The 23,201-nt window shown below is 30.2% G+C and overlaps 1 protein-coding gene across 11 annotated transcripts in view; it reads left to right on the top strand.

The window, feature by feature from the left end:
• Positions 1-23,201, top strand: part of LOC107436424 (plasma membrane calcium-transporting ATPase 2) — a 180,370-nt gene that overhangs the window by 24,820 nt on the left and 132,349 nt on the right. For 2 of the 11 annotated variants that reach the window (XM_087157564.1, XM_087157563.1), the window contains one exon: positions 10,648-10,759. The exons of 8 other annotated variants lie outside the window; for them this stretch is intronic. The gene's annotated coding sequence lies outside the window, so the exon portion shown is untranslated. Of the gene's footprint in view, positions 1-8,983; positions 9,362-10,647; positions 10,760-23,201 lie in introns of those variants that run through there. One more of the 11 variants, XM_087157566.1, reaches the window with a different exon arrangement.

Below are 23,201 nucleotides of genomic sequence, written 5' to 3'. Positions count from 1 at the left end.
GGACTCTAACTCATGATCCGTCTACCAGTGAGGATAATATTTTGCGTCAGAATTGTGGTCGGTACTAGCTGGATGCGGAATTCGTATCCACTAGCCACCACTGGAATTCTTACCCGGATCACCTCATATGGAGACGAGTACACCAAGGCTCATCTCTCATTTGTAGAGGTAAACCAATTAAAAAAAAAAGGGAAAAAAAGAACTAATTTTAATTTGTCATAGGAAATGTATCTGCAACTGGCAATGATTTAGAACTTAAACTGTCAGTCATTCTGTTACATCTCTTGGGTTAATTTGTTGTAGTTGTTGCAACTTTTCTCTAAATGACAAATTTTTCAGAAGCGTTTGACTACCTTGACTTTCTGTGTACTTACTTGGTTCGGATAACAATCTGTGGAGGTTCTGAACTCAGGAAATAACAATCGAGCGAAGATAAGATTTCATTGAACGAAGAAGATTGCTTTATATTGCAGTTTTCTGATAAAATAAAATTTTGAGGCTTGGAAACCTAGTTTCCGGTTTATTGATAAGATTTGAATGCTACTTTTTTTTTTTTTTTTTACATTCAAGTGATAAATGTTATGAAATTGTTTTAAATGTTTATTTTTGATTGTTTTGCACAGCCTCCACTGAATATCATCTTACATAATTTTTTTTAAGTATTGTATTGCCGAGCTTTTGTTAAATTACGCAATTGATCCATATTTACTTATAGATTGTAGACGTTTCCTGTAAGTGTTTAAAGCTGATATCTTGTTTAGGAGGGGACGGGGATTTTATTAACTTGTTTTCGTATATGTGACGATTCTATCTTGCTCTTTAAAACTATCTAGAGCAGCGGTTCACAATTTTAATTTTTTTTTGCTATGAAACCCTAAATGTTTGACTAACCGAAGAAACTAACCAAAGAAAGATTACTCAAGATTTTTAAAATATTTAATGTGAAGAACAGAATTTTTTCGTCGTTTTATCAATAATAGTCTTAAAATTATATTTTAATTAAAATTAGACTCGCTGGTCTAAAGCTCCTTCTAGTCTAGCTCTGAATTGTTTTCAGAGTATGCGTAGGATGAAAAATCCTTGCTCTGGGAACCCCTATGTCTCTTCTGCGAAACTTCAGGGTTCCGCGGAACACCTTTTGAGAACCTCTGATCTTCTCTCTTGGAGATGTGAGTGCTGAATAATACTGCCATGGAAAAAAAATCAGCGTATAAAAGAAAAAAAAATCAGATTTGAGGTTTTTATATTTGGTATTTTTGTATGATTAAGTTTCTTATTGCCAAAAAAAAAAAAATTTTTTTTTATAGGTTTTTAAAATATCGTTAATAGCAATAGCGATAGGAAGAAAATAGTAGCTGTCAATCCTCCTTTCCCGAAATCTATCGTGAAACCCTTTCGTTGTTTTTATTTCATTTGCACGGCGGAATATAAGTTATAATCATTTCTTGGTAGCCACAAACATAGCTTTTTACGATAATATCTCGAAATATTTCTACTGCTTTCTGTGTGCCTGGAGCGCTTAAATTTTAAATGAAGCTTTATATTGTTATGGCAATACAAGTTTAAACCATTTCTTGCTTGCTTGCTTGTAACAGAATTTCGACCTCTTTCCGATTTGCTAGAGTGCTCTTTCAATAGGAGCTCGGTGCCGAATGACAAGGCGATTTATAATTTTTCATTAGATGTTGCTAACAAAATTTTTGTCTCTATTATCACCAATCGAAATTTAAAACACTTTCTGACTTGAAATAACACACTAAACTTAAATGAAGAAAAGGATAAAATAAAAAAGATAATTGCTTCTTTTTTAAGCGGATTTTATTTATATTCGTAAAATTGTTCCGCTTTACATCTTACTTGTAAAAATAAATTCCAATAAAAAAAATATTGTCGAAATTTTTACAATATACCTTTGTTGAAATGACAATAGCGAATTGACTTAAAATGCGAAAAACGCAAGGATATTGAATTTAGTACGGTCTACTTTTAGATAAAAATACGTTGTATTTAAAACAAAAACGTGTTAAAAGATATGATTTCTATTTCGAATGTTTTTCTTCTTTCAAGTTTTTTTTAATATTCATTTTTTTCTATCAAATTAAATATCTTCATTGGATTATTGATTAAGTTAATCATTTTTGTTACTGTATTTCACAAAACTACATTGCTAACTAAATATTACTTACTAAAGCAGCATTGCTTACTAAATAAAAATTTTTGTGAAAGGTGCATAGACGTAACAAACGATTGATTTGCTTTTCAATTTGTTTCTTTCATCCACTAACGAGTTCTTTTTTCTTTTTTTTTTCTTTCAAGAAATAATTTCTAAACATTTTTCTTATTTATGTTCGGACTATTTGAAGAAACAAAGAAGTATATTTTATACTCGAAACTCCTTTAATTATTTTTAATGATGCGTGTCTATTTTGAAGTCAATTTCATTAATTCTTGTTGTGTAATGCATTATATTAAAACCACTTACGAAAACGTCAAATCGTTTTCCAGAATTCTAGAACTAGCGGAAGTAATTCAAATGTAAAAAGACGTCTGGCATTGGGAAACAATAGCAACCGCGTTCATAGACAGCGCTATAAAATTTTTGAGTCATGTATCTAAAATTCTCTGGACCTGGAAGTAGGCGATTCATCAATTCTCCAAATGCACACACTTATATGAGTGCTTTTCGGAAGCAAAAGAATTATCAATTTGCACGTGAAACTGATGACGTAGTTGAGTGATGACGTATGCGATACGTCATCGCGTTTTCTGTTGTGAGTGACTTATAGTTCGTAATTTTCTTTTTTAATGACTTTCTATTCTAATAAAAAATATGATCTCATTTCATTTTGGTGATTTTTTTTTATGTGGTTTGAAACGATTATAATATCTAACAACTGTGTAATTTTTATCAGAATTCTCTATAACATATTTAAAGGTTTAATGTAGGGTTTTTTTCAGCTTTCTACCTTAAACGTGTTTCCTATATTGCTCATGAAAGATTATTAAGATTTTTTTCTCTCCGAAATGATAAACCTTCATAAAGCCAGTTTTTTTTTATCAAAGCTATCATGAATGTTAAAATATTTTTGGAATTTAGATTCATTTATGAAAAAAGAAATCATTTCGCATATTTCCAGAAATTAATTGGAATTTTTAAACTATTATCATTTGGCGGGAAAGGCGGTTGAATTTCCAAAGTTTTACCTACTATAAAGATTTGGCCATGTAGTGGCGGATCCAGAGGGGGGGGGGGTCATGACTCCCCCTCCAAAATTGAAAAAATAATTAAAAAAATAATAATTATTTTTTAATAGAATAGAAAAGAAGTAAAATATTTTAGAAATTATTTAAGGGGGCATATACACCTAGGTAGGTCGGAAAAATCGATTTTTTTTCCTCCATCTAATTATGTTCTTCACTGTTTCAATAATCATAATCCAAAAGATTAAAATGAAATTCGTCATAGCTTCATTGTAAACATTAATAATGTTGAAGCGCTCGAATCGCGCTTCAACAGGTTTAACCATAGATTGTGTTTGCCAAAGTTTCTAAAAAACGCGTTGCATTTATTATTTAAATATTTTGAATACTTGAATTATTTATGTATTGCTCTATTGTTCATTATGAAAAAAATAAATGAGAAGACGAGCATTAAAAACTCCAGTTTTTTTTTTAAAAAAAAATATTAAAAAATTTTTTTTGTAAAAAAATTAATTGTGGGGTGGGGGATATGAGTCTATGACCCCCCCCCCCCAGGAAAAATTTCTGGATCCGCCCCTGTGGCCATAAATTTAAATTTCTGTGCTTATATGTAACTGAATTTATAATTTCTGTGTTTGTATATCTACAAATAAATTTTATGAGAAATGATCAAAATTACGAATCCTTAACGCGCAAGAGAAAACTACACTTCTTGATCCCTTTACTAACTTTTACTGTTAAGAGACCTCTACCCTCGCTATATTGGATTTTAGGTTCAATTTTTAATTTGTGCTTTCTTGGTATTTTTGTATTTCACAAACTTTTGATTGTATACTATTATCAAACAGCACTATAATTTTCCAAAAAGGAAAAAAAAAGGCAGGAAATAAAGGGATTGCTTTATTAGATTAGGAGAAATAGCGCTAGATAATTTTTAGAACTTCTATGAATATTTCCTCAAAACTTTAATGCAATAAAATTCTGCGTTTTGTGGTTTTTAGTACGTACCTTAAAACTACACCTCTCTCAGTTTTTTTTAAATATAGATTTACTACTGTTTAAGCTGATGAAAATAAATTTGGACAACGCAAAAAAAATTATTTTAACGTTAATTGTATTAAAACGAAGATGCTTATCAAAGCACAAGCAACTGTATACTATTTAACTACTAATAAAAATCGTTGGTTGCAGAATTGTATTGGCCTGATTTTGTCACCACAAAATTAATAGAGAGTCTAAAATACCGCACGCTTTATTATCTCAAATTGTGATTGGGTGATGGCCTTGTATTTTAATTAGATCAGAAGATACTGCTAAATAGAATTTGTTAGTCATTATCAGTTTATTTGTGAAAATTAAATAAAGAGGATTTAAGGAATATTTAGAACTTTCCCTGACCATCTCCACCTTTCTTTCTTTTTCATCTTTTTTTTTCATTTATGTAATCAACCCCTTTCATTGGTATCTTTTCTTCATTTATGTAATCAAACCCTTTCATTGGGATCTTTTTTTTTTTCATTTTTGTAGTCAAACTCTTTCATTGGTATCTTTTCTTCATTTATGTAATCAAACCCTTTCATTGGGATCTTTTTTTTTTTCATTTTTGTAGTCAAACTCTTTCATTGGTATCTTTTCTTCATTTATGTAATCAAACCCTTTCATTGGGATCTCTTTTTTTTTCATTTTTGTAGTCAAACTCTTTCATTGGTATCTTTTCTTCATTTATGTAATCAAACCCTTTCATTGGGATATTTTTTTTTTTTCATTTTTGTAGTCAAACTCTTTCATTGGTATCTTTTCTTCATTTATGTAATCAAACCCTTTCATTGGGATCTCTTTTTTTTTCATTTATGTAATCAAACTCTTTCATGGGATCTTTTTTTTTTCATTTATGCAATCAAACCCTTTCATTAAGATCTTTTTTTATTTCATTTTTGTAATCAAACCCTTTCATTGATCTTTTTTTTCCATTTTTGTAGCTAACTCTTTCATTGGTATCTTTTCTTCATTTATGTAATCAAAACCCTTTCATGGGATCTTTTTTTTTCATTTATGTAATCAAAGCTTTCATGAATTTTAACAAAAATTGAAGTAAATTAAAAAAAAAAATCTGATTTATAAAATGCAGTAATAAATTTTTACCCAAATTTACTGACTCTATTATTTGATTGCTTTACATTTTAAAGAAAAAAAAAATTTCATTGAAGTTCTAAAAAATCGAACGAAAATAAGAAATTTTACCTAAAATTCAGTTCAGTCTAGTTAACAGCTTCAAGCCTATTTGTTTCCTCTTTTTTTCACACTTTTTAAAACTGCATAGATCGTAAATTGCAGGTAGCCACAACTGTTCTTTTCATTGTAAGTCGTAAAATTTTCCTTTAACGACTTAAACAGTTTGTTTAGCTTTTCTTTTTAGTGCAATTTATACGATGGGCTTTGGTAGAAAGATGATTTGTTCGTATCGAATTATCCCCCCCTTTTTTTCCTTCTTTTTTTCTAAAGATAAGATTAAAAAAAAAGAAGCTTTGAACGCTATCAAATGATTTTTTTAATTGTGAAAGTTCTGTTTATTATATACTAATAATTTTTTTCTAACCGAAAATATTTTTCAGAAATTGTTTTTGCATTCAAAAATGTTCTATTTATGTTATCGATAATTACCACAGTTCTTTACATTGGTTCTAGTAGTTTTGGAAACTCTTACGAACTGTACAGCACAGAAACTCTTTCTCTGCAAGAATGCAAAAAATGTGCTCTAGGAAAAAGTATTCCGATGTATTTAATTCCCTCTGATATTCCATCTAATGAGAAACTTCGGCGAGAATGGATCTCAAAAAATTTGCCGGAAATAAATCATGGAATCTATGGCCGTAGGCCTTGTTTGTGTTCTACTATATTTGTTTACCTTATCTTTCACTTTTGGAAATATACTAAGCTTTTCCATCAATCCCGAACTATTCCCGAACAATGTGAAATTTTCTCTGATGTAGCTGGTGGCGTCACTGCTATCACACATATTCAAATACCCTGCTTCCATTTTCTTTAAATTTTCTGAGACTGAAGTCAACGTTTCTAACATAGTAAGAAAACCGGCTTTTTTATTAGGGGGACCGAAAAGTAATGTCGTTTTGGTGCATTTGATATTTGTTATCAAGATTTTAATTTTAATCAATGTGTTCACCCTCGTTAGCAACAACCTCTCAATGCCGAATCGAAAATTATTTAGAAAAAATTTATTGGTCTTAAAGACTAACCAATATTTCATGCGCCGAAACGACATTACTTTCTGGTCCCTCTAATAGTGTGGTTATATACCCCTATCTGCTGAATCCTTTCTTTTGGTAATTCATTGATTCTTAGAAAATGTTTACCATTTTCAGGTAATCACTAGTTCATTCATTGTTCAAGTTTGCCAAGAGTGCAAATGACTAACCCATTTTGTGTTAGCTAAATTTTTACCCTATTTTTTATAATGCAATTGAAATATTATAATAGTTTTAGTAAGTTACGCTTATTTGTTTGAAATAAAGGAAACATAAAAAAATATTTTTTCTAATACAAAGCCAATTTGTCGTATGAATAGTTCATAGATTTACACTGATTTTAAGTTTTTCAATAAAAAGGATTAGTAGTTGAAGTATGGTAAGTTGAAAACTCGAAAGGGAGGAGTGCAACCTTGAATTATATTGGTACTTTCAGTAGTTGTTCGCAAAATATATTTTCCTTAAAATATTTTGCAAATTGCTTTATCTAAAAATGTGACGGAAAAAATGTTTTTAACGTGTTTGTTCCATTGAGCTCTTAAACTATCAATAATTTTACGCTATGCATGCTGATATTCCTTTGCAACCATTCTATTTTCGAAAGTTAATTAAGACTTTTGTTCGAGAACTCCGAGTTTACTATAGGACATTTTAAAGCACGTAATTTATCTATTCAAATAGCAAATGTCTTTCTCTTTGGTCGTGGAAATTTATAAATAGACTTCCATTAAAATTACACGATTGCGGAGAAGAGGAATTACCTGGAGAATTGGCGATCAACTGATGCTGCCCCGTGGAAATCTATCGTGGACCAATAACAAAAGGCTCCCCCTTTTCTTTTGAAGACGGTGACGGAAATTTCTTTTTCCGAAAACAAATATCTCAATGAAACTGGTCACGCTATATTCTCTTTCTGAAGTTTTTTCTTTTTTTCACATAAACGAGGAAAAATGCTGAAGTTCCAACTTTTTTTTTTTTGAGTGGTTTTACAGCTCTTCAAAACCAGAACGTCATCACGTGAAATAATTTTTTTTATTTATATTAAGATTTATACACAAAGAGTTGTTTTTCAGCGACACTTCTTATAATTGAAAAGTTAATTTCCGTGCTTCAAATCCAAAAACTCAGCCGCTTTCTTTTTTATCCAGTAAATTGATAAATTTTACTATTAAATCTATTTCAGTCATAATATACTTATCGCCACTAAAGCTCGCATTAACTCTTTTGGCTTCTGAATGATTTCAGCTATAGTTACATCTATAGTGTCTAAGTATAGTAAAATAGCTATATGCTATTTTACTATACTTAGAACTATACTATATTGCTGAATACTATTACTTACTATATTGCTGAAAGCCATAGAACTATCCCTTTTATTTCGAAAACGGTATAAGATGCGTCAAAAAAGAATTATTAAGTTAAGCGACATTGATTTCATACGAATGCACCCCTAATGGAAATTAATGATCAGAAAAGCGCATTTGTTGTTTTCCTCACAATGTGACGTAATAAAACAATCTGGGCAAAAAAAATATTACTAAGTTATCATAAGATACCTTTTCTTTTAATTTCCTTGCTCAAACTTTTGTTTTATTCGCTTGGCGTTTATGCGTGTTAAATCGATGATTGCAAAACTTTATTTCAGTTTCTCCCTTTGTTTGTCGAACGCAAAGATAACTCAATAGTGTTTCACTAGGTGGCGCTGTGCATTTTTATTCTATTCGCATTGTCACTTTACTGTACTTAGGCACTATAGAAGTGTAAGTTATTCACTTTATAACCATAGAAGTTCATTTTGATAGTGATGCAGCCTGCGTTTTTCGTTTTATGTGTAGCAAAAAGTAAATCCTTTTTAATCCACTTGATAAACGTTCTTAGTTTTTCTTTCCCCATTTTAAATTCGTGTTCATTAGTTCATGCTATAAATAGGTCGAAATTTTAATGAAATTAATTATTATTATTATTTATTTGTTGATAAAATCATGGCACATTCTGTATTCTTGTATAAAGTAAAACTCCGATTAAAATTAAGCTTTAATATCGCGATTATTACTGTTCTCAGAATAGTTGAAAATCATTCATTATATACTGAGGAATTCTTGTTGCAACGTTCTTTCTCATTTATATTAAAAGAAGAGACATTATTATACAAATTTTTAGTTCTAAAATGTTCGTTTAAAGAAATGCATCTGAATATTAATAAACTGTAAATTTAGCATTGACTCTTCATTGTTGCAGTTTCCGATAATGACATTTTGAAATCGAAGTTTTCTATTTTTATGTGAACACGAGTTTACAAAATATGACAGTTAATGTCGTTTGTCCTGCGATTCGAGATTTTCTGTGAAATAAATAAAACAATTTCGTTCGTAAAATGGCACAATGAAATTTTATGACTGACATATTTGTTATTTCAGTCTTGAAAACCCGGACTAAATCGAATTTGAAAGTGATTGGCATATTTGCTGAAACCAGATGTTTAGAGGTGTTTCACCCGTATGTGTACATATACAATAAGCGTTACGACTACGAATGACAACGTAGATATAAATCGAGTGACTCACGACAGTTACCTAAATATAATACCAAGAAAATAAATATCGTTTACTGCTACTGTTGATCATGACCGTGACTTTTGTTTCATAAAAATTATGACCCAATAATGTTCTCTGGTTAATGTGTTTTTATTAAAACAATTGTTTTTATCGATGAAAATTATCGTTTGCTGTTTCTGTAGCTTCTAAATGCAATCTTTGTCAAGAAAACTGAGGAATTTAATAATTAAAATTGTTTTTATGTTTATGTGGTGTTCACATGTGTTATGTGTATCCATTTGTTGTAGGATATATTTTCTCTGATTGAAAAATACTAAGCCTAATATACTTTTGTGCGAATTAGTAAGTATAAATAAAACTGTTGTTCTTATCCAACTATAATCTAAAAGAGATTATTGATACCATTTAAATAGTTATTCTTTAGTTTAGTTTTTAATTAATAATTAATTTTTAATTAATTTTTTTGTTAATATTAATTAAAACTCATGAGAATTATTATGTTGGGCGTAGCTCAAATTCCGCGTTTAGAAAATAGGCATAGCTTGAAATGTATGTTTGAAGAAAATAGACATTGTTTAAACTGCGCGTTTAAGGAAATGGACGTACTGTTTAAGAAAATTAATCCCGTTCTTGGGATTATTATATTGTAAAAGAATTCGAATGATAATTACTTGTGTTTGTAGTGATCAAACAAAACATTAATTTCATTTTCCTCTATATTTTAAAGAGTAGCCTAGTTCTTGAAAATTCGGGTTCATTTTGTTTGGGTTGTTTCATTTTGAAAAGTGCAGTTTCGTTAACTCGCATTTTGAGCTGTGTCCTTTTTTCAAAGACGCATTTTAATTTTGTCCAGTTCCTTAAATACGCTTTTTGAACTAATTTTTAAGGCTCATTTTAACTATGTCAAAAATAAAACGTTAACCGGCGAAAACTATTACTTATGTTACCATTAAAAAATAAAACTCTACTATTTTAAGTTCTACTATTATTCTACTATTATTTGATATTTATTGTTATAAATGGATTTGTTTACCATCTTTTTTATACATCTCATTAATAATTCATCTTTTTATCTGGAACAATAATTATTCTATTGAAATTAGTTTTTCATTTCTGACAGGTTTTCGATATATGCTATGCGATTAAAATATTTTAATACTGGAAATTTTCTTTTATTCCGTTGTAAATTTCTAAAAATATCACCATCGTAAGCTAGATCAAATTATTTGGGAGATAAGTACCGGGAAAAAAGGACTGGCTTTCTTTTTTTTTTCTTCTTTTTTTTCCAGGCTATTGGTGCCATTTCTGAGTTCACATCCGATCTTCAGTGATGATACGTGCCAGTTGATGAGGTGGTTGGAATTTTTCATATTACGCAAACAACCGCCAACTTCTCTTCAAACATATTTTGGGTTTACTAAAAGAAATTGGCTCTCGAATTTATGTTACTTTTGGAAAATTATTTCTTCCAATAGCAAGGGAGCATTTTTAAGTATAAAAAGAGTAGGGTGTAAACTTCTAATTTTTTTTCTGTAAAATTTAAAAATTAATTTCCTAGATGACATAATTTTTATAAGAAAATATTCTGGTGAACCTCATTTTTGAGATTTTTTAAAATTACATTTTAGATCCTGAAAAGATGGTCTAGGGCAGAGATTCCTTATTTTTTTCGGCTACGGAACCCTAAATAATCAATCTTCTTTCTGCGGAATCCCGATTTTATAAATGAAGATTATTAAGGTAATAGTGAAATTTACAAAACTAGTTTTAATAAAATTTAAAATATTTAATTAGGGGAATGAAGAGTTTTAAACATTTTATTATTAATAATATTAAGTTATTTTTTATGTCAGACAGTTGAATTTGCAGTGCTTATGCAATATTTAGTCTGGTTATGAATTTCTTTTTTGTGTATATATACGTAAGTTGAAAATGAAATGAAAACTTTAAACTGCTTTGAAAATGGTTATTTGGGAAAGTTTTCTTTAAAGATATTAGTTATTTTATTTTGATTTGAAAAGCTTAATGAAAAATACTTATGCAATAATGTAATAATGCAATATTAAGTAAATACTTGTTCTTTTCATAATTTGTTCTATATATTAATTTTAGTAATATTATATTTTCTTTTAGAAAATGCGATTTCTATTTGGCATTTTATTTGAAATAATTTCGTTAAGGCAACCAAATGAAAAGATAAATTATGAATTGTATTTAGATCCAACCAATAATTCATAATTTAATTTGAGATTTCAAAACTCATCACTGGTTATAGAGGGTACAAACTCGTGGAACCCCTTTCATGCACGGAGCCCTAGGGTACCTAGGAACACCATTTATGAAACGGTGGTCTAGTGTGCCCCATGTATGAAAAATAGTGTACTTAATGAATAATAGAATGAGACAGACCACTTTCATCTGTAAGCGAAAATTTAAAAATTTTATTGTCTTTCAATTTTGAAAGTGCAGTTACCCAACTTAGTCTGTCGCTTTAGAGCAGTGCCGTGCGATTTTTTAAAATTTTTTTTGTAAAATAAAAATCATTAAATTGTTTTTAATATTTAAAATTTTGTCTAATATTTTGATATTCTTTTTTCAATGTACTTTTTTTTCTCTTCTTTATACTGCTTTTATAAATGACCTTAAGTTACTTTGCTTTAGATTTGTGTGAGTTATTTTCTTAATGCACGTCAACTTGAGTGATTTAATCCTTGATAGTATTTTTTTCCCTAATCGAAAGAACTATTTAATTAATGCTGCCTTGGATTTGATCATTTTCCAAGTGTAAAGTTGGTTTAAATACCGTGGGAACACGCAATTGGTAAATTAAGCAGCTACAAATTACTTTTTCCACTAAAATGCTTAGTCAAGCTCTCCGTTCATTTTGAGTTAAATATTATGTAAACGTTTTTAAAAATATTAATAATAGCTTTCAAGGTTTAATTTTATGCATGCATGCGTTTTATAGAAAAATCGTATTTATTGTAAATTGTCGTGCAATTGGAAAAAAAAAAAACTGCTTTACGATTGATTTTGAGAAAATTGCGCTATTTGCTATTTTCTTTTTATTGCTAATGCTATGAACTCTTAAAATAAAAATTCAGAAAATCAATAAAAAAAGGAATTTTTTTGTGATGTCTTGCAAATCATACAAAAAGTCAAAATACATAAAGTTTTTGTTACTTACGTTGATTTTACACCGCAGCTTTCTTTTTGTATGTAAAAAACATATTAATACTATGAAAATTAATTTTTTAATGAATCTAATACCACCATCCTTCACTAAAATCGAACCTATTAATTCTTGTTTCAAGTTTTGGAGGTTACGAATTTAAGAATAGAAAATAAAATTAATTAAAGTTTACGAAAAACTATTAAAGATTCATTAACTAAATACGACATAAGCATGATTGGCGATCTAGAAACAACTTTAACATCAAAATAGGTTTATACAAATTATCTTATTCATAAAGCTTTATTGTTAGTTATATACCATCTTTTATTTCACAAAATAGAAATAATACTTTTGTATCAGTTTCAATTAAGGAAAAAAAAATTATGTAAATTAAACTAATGCAAATTGTATGTACAAAATCTTAAATTATTCTAAATAACTGCGTACTTCTAGAAGCCGAATAACCTCAATGAAACTTATAAATTATGAAAAATCTTTTTAAAAATGATTGAATATGCGCTCCACAATACAAACATATTATAAAAACTGGTTTATATTATTTATAGCAAATAAAAGAATTCGAATACAAAATTAACGATTCGTGAAATATGCTCGTGTGTGTTTCTTTTGTTTACGCGATCCATAAATTCACTTGCACGAAGAGGCCTTTTCTGGGAAAATCGGAGCGTTGTTTCCCCCTAATGAACAATTCTTTTGCTTGGCTTCTCGCAGGCTTACCTGTAAAATTGTTTCCCTGCTGTTCTCGGGTGCACGCAGGAATGCTCTAATGCAGGATGATGCATAGGGACATTCTTCCGAAGGGGTTGGAAGGAAGATAACCTTTTCGCCAGGATTCTAAATTTTTCCTCTAATCAAAATACTGTTATTAATATATATTTTCTCATTTTCGTTCTAAAATAGTATTGGTTAAACATTGTAAGTTTTTTTACACAACTCGAGAAGAATACTGTTAAAATTACGTGATTGTGCTTGAAGTTTGTTTTATCATCATGTTGAATTAATTTTCGGATTAGATTTAATGGAATACCTGGCAGTGACGTCACGCATATGTGTCGAATCTGATTGGCTTCTAAATCGTAACAACAAAAGTTACGATTTACTCGCGTGTGACGTCGCACTTGCAGGTATCAAATTGTTTAATTTAGTTTATATTTTGATTTTAAATTCTTGCTTTCTGTAAATATTTTACTCTAAAAGTAAACATCAGTTTTTTTTCATTAACTAATTTGTCTTTTTAAAAATATTTTTATTTGACGACCTTTTTTTTCGTTGGAATTAGATTTCTGATCCTCAAAATATAGGGGGCGGCCAAAATCTAAAAATAATTATATGCAAAAAATATTTTTAATTTTTTAAAAATTTTATTTAATAGCAATCGAAAAATTTATTTCGAATCGTAAGGAATATAAATTTTTACGTCATTTTTAAGAATGTGATTTTATATGTTCAAATACAAAAATTGTGCGAAATCTGTCAGATCCTGAAAAATCGAATTTTTACTATACCACTTGTTAAGATTCGATTTCTCAGGAACTATTTGACCGATTTCGTTCAAATATTATATTTCGACATAAAATTAGATTCTTTTAAAATGATGTAAAAACTTGTGTACCTTACAATTCGACTGTTAACAGTAATATAAATTTTATTAATGTAAATAATACGAATTTTATTAATTAAAATAATAAAAACATTTCAAAAAAGTTATTCTTTGCTAGTCATTATATTTATATAAACGTATTTTATAATTTTGTGCAAAAGGTTTTTGATTCTCTTAAAAAGTTTTCGAGAAATGGTGAATCACGCAAAAAGTAAATTTATTATTAAGGGGTCCAAATTTTAGACCGTTGTCCTGACCTAACTATTCGAACCAAATTTCCCTGATTGCGGTTGCACCTTATATTTTGTGGGTCAGAAATCCGAATCCATCGAAAAAAAAAGTATGTTTATTCAGAGAAAGTACCTTTTTGTGTCTGATTTCGTAACTTAAAATATCTGTACTTACTAACTAGCATATGTGGGGTCACACCCTCAAACCATTAATACTAAGTCCTAGTATTTCAGATTAGGATCAAAAGTTAGTCAGGATTTTTTTTCCGCTCTGTACACATACAACAAACCATTTCAACGATTTTCATTTGTTTGCTGCTACATCATCAATATTTTTAAAACAAACCATTTTTATGTGTAGTTGAAAATTAATTTTTATCTTAGATATCACGAAAATATTTACTAATGTAAAAATAATATAAATGAGTCAAACTGGAGTGATAAATCGTTAAATATCAAATATTTATCGCGCTATAAAATACCGACTTTCCTCAGCTCAAATCTTAAATTCAAAGAATCCGATTCTCAACATGTGAATTGCAAATACGCCTGAAAATGTAATGTTTAGAGTAAACTTGAATATTGTGAATTTCCCATTGGGCGCTGTTGAATTCGGCAGAACCCTTCCAGGGCGAACTTCCAGGGCGAAGCAAATGAAGCGGTAGTGGGGGACAAGACAATGATTTTCTTATTTTTACATCATTGATTATCTATCCATTTTGAATGATAATGATATTCTTATTGTACAAAGGTCCAGCGCAAATACATTCTCATAATGGGAATAATGATTCACCATCGACTCTTTAGTTTTATTTATAAGTTGCCTTGTTTTGACCTTTGTTTTTTTTAATGACATTTATTAAATGATTTTCAACCACTGGTATGAGGAGTTGTCAGGGATGTACTGTACCAAATATATAATTTTATTCTAAATTTTGTTTTCCTCTCTTTTCATTGTACTTAATAAATAATACGACTTTTCCAATATTTCATCAAAATAAGAGTGCTGCAAATATAAACAGTTCAACTTCGTCTTAAGAGTGCTTTGTGTGCCAGTCTTATGCTTTATTTACATTTATCTCGATAAATAGAGCACACGGTTTTACAGAAAATTAAAATGTAATTTATTTTGGATTGGTTGCATTGTCTTTAAAACACATTTGCGCTTAGTATTTAAAACTGTTATGATCTTTATATAGATAGGTTTGCAGATGTTTATGGTATCCATTCAGGGATCTGTTTAGAAGAAATTTGGGTCCGTTAACGGACCCTTCACGAAATATCTTTTCATAAAACGGACCCTTCAAAAAATATTTTAACTTAAAAATGGACCCTTCACAAAATAATTTTTCTTTTAATCGGACCCTTCACAAATTTGTTTATCTTCATTATTGTTTTGTTAACAGAAAAAACCCTTCCCAGCAAGAAGGATAGATGTAAACGAAGTAAGTTTTGTCTGTAGCAGACACTTCTTCCTTTATTCGTCCGAAATGAATATTCTGCGTTCAGCAGTATAGGCTAAATACCAAATATTTGTATGTTGCATCTCTAATTTAGTAGCAGCAATCGCTCTTTATTTTTTAAAATAAAATTTTTTTAATTATAATTTTACAGTGTTGAGCATAATCTTGTATCTCTTTACTATTTAAAAACTCCTTGAAAAAGTTTTTTGCAATAACATGACCCTATTTGCACAAATTCACAAAACCAGGACCCTGGTTGAACGAATTTTACTTAACGTTTATTTTACATTCACAAATTACAAGTAATTTTTTTCACAATTTTACAAAAACGGACCTTTCACAAAATGTCTGGACAGACCCCTGCCATTATTATTATTTTTTTTAAAGAATCATAAATTTTGCTTCAGAATTGTTTATCCCTTGTTTTCAGTCTAAAACCTCAATCCCGAAACCAATAACTCAATGTAAACTCAATGCATTCGGCACTATGATTATGTAAACAGGGTGCATGGAGCTTTTAAAAAGTGTTCGATTTTAACTTTTAAAAGGCCTTAAAGGTATTTTTTTTCATTGGGTGTTTTTAAAAAGTGCTTGATTTTTTCCCGATTTTTAAAGTGAGTGCTTATGCTATTCTATTTATAGATCTGTACCGTAATTTTTGAATTTGACTTGGGAACCATTCATTAATAACGTATTTTCATGTGGGTCCAGAATAGTCAACAAAGTTTCATCACCTCATAATTTCCATCCCCCTTTTATTCATTAAATTTAGTTAAAATAAGAATTAAATGAAATTTTTAATGGTTGGATATTTGTCGTATGGGCCATCCACTAATTGCATAAAAATGTTAAACTTATTGTTCTTTAATACTACTAAAATTCTCAGTGCTTTTAAATTATTTTATGAAAAAACTCCACTAAATTAAAATTTTGATCTATCGAGGCAAGATTTTCTTTTAAAAAAAGTTTTAAAGTGAGGGGCTTTTTACTATTTTAACATTTAGCAAGTTCAGTAAAAATTCTTATGTTAATTCACATTTGTTATTCCAAAAAACTTAAATTCATCTCTTAATCATTGAAATAAAAAATTCAGTAATCTCAGATTTGTTAAATATTATGAATGTAGGGTTCATATAGTACTTCTGACTACCCTTACTTATTAAATTTACTTTTCAAAATTATTAAAACTTTTTAAGTAGCAAATTTTAATAAAATTTCAATAGGGGCCATTCACTAATCTACATTATTACGAATTTATTAAGTTTTCTTGGTTTGCTTAATTCTTTACATATCTTCATATCTCAATATGATCAAGAATATTAATCTTGTTAATGACTTGTTGAATATGGTCTTATAAGTATTTTCCATTTAAATCCAAAAAATACGCCCGATAACTTTCATTAAATTATACTTTAACTAATTAACAACAACTTAATATTGAATGTATTTAAAATTCTGCGTAAATTGCTTTTATAGTGGTTAATATAATCAAGAAAAGGAGTTCTTTGTCAGAAACTAGTTATTTTATCATGATCATGTAAAGTTTTATGATCTATCCTATTTCTTCAAAAAAAAAAAAGTGCTTAAAATTATTTTTAGAGTGCTTAAAGTTGCTTATTAGTTAAAATTTCCCTACGCTCTTTCTGTTCGGTACGGATATTAAAGCTACGATCTAATTTATTTTTTACTGCAAATCGGTCCTCCATAGCTATTTTAATTTACTCTTTCTCTACCTTTGTACGAGTTTTGGTTCGAATTTTGAGATTTTTTTTAAAAAAAAAAAAAAAAAAAAAAAGAAGTATTTTATCTCATAGACACGTGTATTCTAGCAAGTCGTTCTTTCGTTTAGTTCATTTATTTTTATGGCTCATCAAACAAAGGTATTTCCTGTTCTTTTGTGAGTGTTTGGCCTTGTGGTGGCTTATGTAGTTACCGATCCTCTGTCACGAATGCCGTTCATCATTGGCTTCTTAATAGACATTTGGAGTGAGAAAGTGTTACCTGTGGCGCAGCAGAATTTCGGATCGTGCAGTTTCTTCCCATTCATAACTTTGCCTCCTAAACATAACTGTTATAAACTATGTAATTACTGTTATATTAGTCACAGCAGCTGAGAAGGGCGTTGTTAGGAAATTCTGAAGGCTTTATTTGAATAGTGGGCCAACTCGCCTTATTAAAAGAAATGGTGTTTAGAGTTTCATTTTGATTTGTTTGTGCTGCCTTACACCACAATTCAGGAGGGAAAAAAACGCAGGCATTAGACTTAAAGGCTCTGGACCTCAAAATGTCAAAAAAATGGACTGGGTCAACGAAGAAAATAAGACCTTCAAATTTAATATAAGAATAGCCTGCAAGCTTAAGAATGATTTACGTTTACGAACTATGATTCCCCCTTTTTTCTTTGTCTTTCTTTTTTATCGTTCTTATTTTCTTTCTTTTTTTTTCTTTCAAAATTACGTGAAAGTTACGTTTAAATTCTTTCCCTTTGTATGTATTATGTTTTTAGTAGCTTGTTGCTCCTATAAGTGATGTCATTAGTGTCATATAGGTAATTAGATATGTTATCGATATCTTAAGCTATCGTTACTTGTAGTTAAGGATAGTTTGTAGTTACCATACTTGCGAATAAAATATCTCCCTCAGTGGATTAACCATAACATACGGTTCCCACTATATCCAAATAAAGCTTTAATAGAGCCCAGTATTGCTTCACTAATACGTAGGATTTTCTTGCTGTATTATATTGCAATGTCTTGACTAATGCATCTCGGTGTTGTGATCTTTTTATTTGTTAGAATATTATACCCATGTAATGGTTTGATATATCCAAATGAAGCTTTAATAGAACCCAGTGCTGCTTCATTAGTACGCAGGATTCTCTGGCTGTAATATATTGTAATGTCTTGACTAATGCCTCTGTTAGAATATTATACCGATGTAATGGCTTGATATATCCAAATAAGGCTTAAAAGCCGGCTGGGTGGCGCAGTTGGTTTGTCGTCGGCCTTCTGAGCCCAAGTCTGCGGTTTCGATCCCCGGCCCAGACACCGGATTTTCGGGATGCAGAAAATCCTCAGCGGCCATGTCGTGTGATTATGCGGCACGTAAAAGATCCCTGGAGTGCCTTATTGGCTCTTGGCATTTCTGACAAAACTAAATTCCTAGTGCACTTAAGCATTCAAATAGAGTCCCAGGGCTGCCATCTAGAGTGGCAGAAACTAGACGTCCAAATTAACATGGCCAACGGTATCTCTCCCGTTGTGGCGGTCCTGAAAGAGTGGATACCACTTCTGGAGAACGCACTAGGTCTGCTCATCGGGAAGACTGATTGTGCAGCTCATAGGAAATAAAAAAGCTTTAAAGCCCTGTCCTGCTTCATTAGTACGTAGGGTTCTTTTAACTGCTTTATACCGTAACATCGCGACTACTGCTTCTCGGTGTTTTAATCTTTTTATTTGTTAGAATATTATATCCATGTAATGTTTTGATATATCTAAATAAAGCTTTGATAGAATCCAGTTGCTTCATCGCGCCTACTGCTTGTCGGTGTTCTAAAATTTTTAATTGTATGAAACTGTAAAACAGAATGTGCTTTAACTGCAAAAAAAAAAAAATTGCTCTTTTGTTAATTCAAATATATCATTGGTGTTGTTTTCTTAAATGTTGGCTTGTTGATGTCAAAACTAAGCTGTGATTTATGCTTTGTATCCATTGAATGAGACTCGTTTTCACGCTGTTCTGAAAAAGAGGTAGAATGGAGAAAAATAATCTATCCTTAAACGCTTGACAACCGGTGTTACTTAACGCGTGTCAGCCAGCCCTCTTATTTGTATGCGTGGCTGGTGACTGTACTTTGTCCTTTACATAGCATGCGCTTTCCACATTCCGATCTCGTTTCGATTACAGTCCTGTGCGACGTGATCTATGACTAAATCGTCTTCGTTGATATTTCCGGAAAAATATGTGTCTCTATTTCAATGTTTTTTCCAATAGTCTTGCGTTAGTAAAAATCGTTTTTATGAATGATTTCTAAGCTTTGTTTTGAATGAAGGTTGAGATGCGGTGGTACTTCGTATGATGTAGCAAAGGAACAAAAGATGAATATACGGTATTAATGGATAGAAAAAAAAATTAGTTTGGGGTCGTTCATATATTACGAAAGGATGCATAAAGCACGCAAAAAAGTTTAGAAACGTGTATACCATAGTTTCACTTGTATAAACGAGAGTGTCCCCAGTGTCTAAATAAAATAAAAAAATGGTATTTAGATGCTAAGGTAGTTTCTTGTTTATAGAACCGAAAATATGGTATGTCCATTTCTGTACCTTTATTTGTGCTTTATTCATAAGCACACAATATATGCCTTATCCTCATTTGGATTTTAAACATGTTTTTGGCACTTTTGACATTTCTTCCTTGTGAACCAAAAATAAGCAAACCCTCTCCAATGCTTGCTAGAAAGTCTCAGCACCCCTTTGTTTTTTTGCATTAACTTTTTCTGCAATAATCTAATTTTAAGATTAAATTAAAATTACAGGTGTGTAGCTTTGCATAAAATAAAATTCGCATTTTATTTTATTTTACAAAATTTTAAAACTACTTATAATTTTTTTTTCTTTCTAACTTTTCCTTTTCGCTAATTTAACTTTTATTGTGAATTATATATTTTTCTTAGTGTTATTATTTTTTTTTCGTTTAAAAAAAATTAAAAATAAGGAGTGTATAAGGTCTTACGTAAACATTGCTCACGTCCTTACCTCACCTTGTTAGCTAAAGTAAGCACTAACTCCCACCTCCTATAGGTGTTTACGTATAACTCCTTCTTTAAGTGATTGTAGAAAAATGTATTCATTGTGCGGCAGCGTGAAAAATAACCTTTATGATCCAAATAACCAGAGCTGCCAACTTTTTGTTTTGTTTTGCTACGGAGAATCCGTAATATTTCATTTTTCTGTATTAAATTGTAATAAAGCATCTAAATTTATTTTTTAACTGTAAAATTTTTACGGCTTCGAATTTTTCGGCCCTCCTTAATAAATAACGATTTTGAATTTTAGTGTTAAAATTTTGCAAATTATGCACGTTTTCATTTTAGAAATAGGAGAAACGTAAATTTTATTATTTGGATAATGTTAGTTATTTAATTGGTAATGATGGATTTTATTATATTTTAATTCATTTCATCATGCATACTTTTAAATTATTCGTTATATTATTATTTATTTTCACTTTTTTTAAAATTTTTTTTTTTATTTTTGTTCCACAAGGGGACTCTAACCTATGAAACGTCTAACACTGAGGATATTTTATGTCAGCACTGTGATTGGTGCGAGCTGGATGCGGAATTCGTATTGTCCAGCCATCGCCGGGATTCGAACCCGGTTCACTTGATTGGATGGCGAATGCTCTATCCTCATGTCTGTTCAACAGAAATAAAAAAAAACATGTATTGTTTCAAGTACTAATTATCAATTCTTAGATTTTCTACTTCTTACATCCGGCCTCACTATAAAGTACGATTTCGGTTTTAATTATACTTTTAAAAAAAAAACTGTACGAAGTAAGATTGGACTAAGTAGATCAAAAATGTTTCGTTTTTTAATGTACTTGCACTGCAAATTCACAGCGGCTCCATTTTTCACATTAAATAATATCAAAATAATTGGTAGTCTTTGATCAATATGTTCACGACTGCTAGTAAATTTTATTTATTGGTTTGGGGTTTCGCCATAAGATACTCAATCATTTAGGGTTCCGTAGCAGTAAAAAAAAATTGGGAACTAGAGACCGTAAATTCCTTCCACTTCAAGTCTAGAATCTCAAAGTGTATAACCACGCGTCTGATCTCTCTATGTCACACTAACCTCATCACTTTTTCCTTCTGTCTCTCTTTTCCCATTCTTGCTTGTTTAATGTTGGATTAGCTCTCTTGTTGACTCTATCACCAGCATCTCTCTAAGATTTTCTTGAACTTAGTCTAGAAATATGTTTTCCTATCAGTAGTCTTCCCCCATTCCTCTGAAGATGACTCATATGCCAAGAAGCCTATTCGAGATACGGTTTTAAGCATATTTTTTTTTATCTTTCCTATGCTCGGATATCATCTTTTGGGGAAGGAACTCTGGATTGTTTATTTATGTGGTGTGTGCATAGAATATTTATGATTTCATTTTATTTCGGCATTGGTTTGAAAAAAAAAATTTATGGCCCAGCAACTCTATAAGTATAGACTGAGTTTGATAGTATTCCTGTGGGAATAGCATTTCTGGATGTTTGACAGACCGCTCACGATTATACTGGTGTTTTTCCTTTTTTGCCATGAAATATTTCAAATCTAAACCAGTTGTATATAGTTCTTACTACTGTAATTAAGTAAATTTTTGTAAGATATCTATCCTCCTTGTCCAACGAATAATATCGGTGTGAGATTTTTAAAAAATAAAATTTCTTTGTTGATGATCAACCTATTAAAAACCAAAGTAGTGTGTGCTTAATCCCGTTATATGTGCAATATTCCTAACATAAAGGAATGAGTAAATTAAAACCTGGTTCCTCTCTGATTAGCATTAAACAAAGCATTTTTAAAATTTTTTCTAAGCATTATCCTTCCTAATTCTCTTATCTAGCATAGTGTTTCCCCCCCACCCCCCTTAAGTGTAAATTTTTTTCCTTCATAATAATAAGATTTTTAGACTTGAGTTGTATCACCTTGCAATACGCATTGTATCGGTACGGGTAATATTATTTTAACATCATAACCACCAAATAATATATTTCTTTGTAAATTGTATGCGAATTTTCTTTTTAAAATTCAAGTAATCACGAATCGTTGCATGTGGTATGTACGCGAACCCAACACTAAGACCTAAAAATAATGAACTTAAACTAATTTCTCGAAAGTTTGGTACTTGAATTTTTCTTAAAAAATAAAATTGAAAGACAGAAAATAGATATCTTAATTATCGCAAATAATATTGATTATACATCATTGTTTGGAAATTGTTTTTCTGTATGATATGTTCTGTTCGGCTATCGGTGCAGGTCAAATTATTACAATAAATAGAATCCCCCCCCCCCTCTCTAGTTTCAAACTTGCGATAAGTTTGGAAATAAAACTTTTAGAAGTCACGAATAATTTTAAGAAAAGGTTCATATGCATGTTTAAAGACTATTTGCAATTTTATAGCAAAACTAGGTTGTGTTAGTGCTAGAATTTTAGAATAAGTTTAGTATAATATTAGCCAATTTTCCAGTTGTGTAGGTTATGTACAGAAAAAGGTTTTTAAATTATTATTCCATAATTATGTTAAAAATAAAAATGATAAAAATGACACACTAGTTTGCGTAAAATGTAAAATAATGACTTTTCAAATAAAATTATATTTAGTTAATGCCGTGTAGATTCAGACTTAATCCTGCCAAATAAAAAATGGTCTTACGCTGATCTGAGCAAAAGTATCTAAACACTCAGTAGTATGGAGTTGTTAGAGTTTTGACGCATACATTAATATGCTGTTAATCTACCTTTTGCATTGAGGACAGGTTGCACGCATGTCGGGGGAAATTTTCCACCAGTTTTAGATAGGTGGCCATACGAATTTATTTTCAGGCGTTCGCCACAGCTGAAGTGGAGTACTGGCAATGAGGATGGTCAATTTGGCTAGCTAAATGATCGGCTTTTTAATTCTTTACA

The sequence above is a fragment of the Parasteatoda tepidariorum genome, chromosome 2, assembly GCF_982258835.1.
Source record: "Parasteatoda tepidariorum strain Cologne lab strain chromosome 2, Ptep-v5.0, whole genome shotgun sequence".
Taxonomy (NCBI): Eukaryota; Metazoa; Arthropoda; class Arachnida; order Araneae; family Theridiidae; genus Parasteatoda; species Parasteatoda tepidariorum.
Note: the sequence above shows the minus strand (reverse complement) of the source record. Positions and strands in the feature narration are given on the sequence as shown.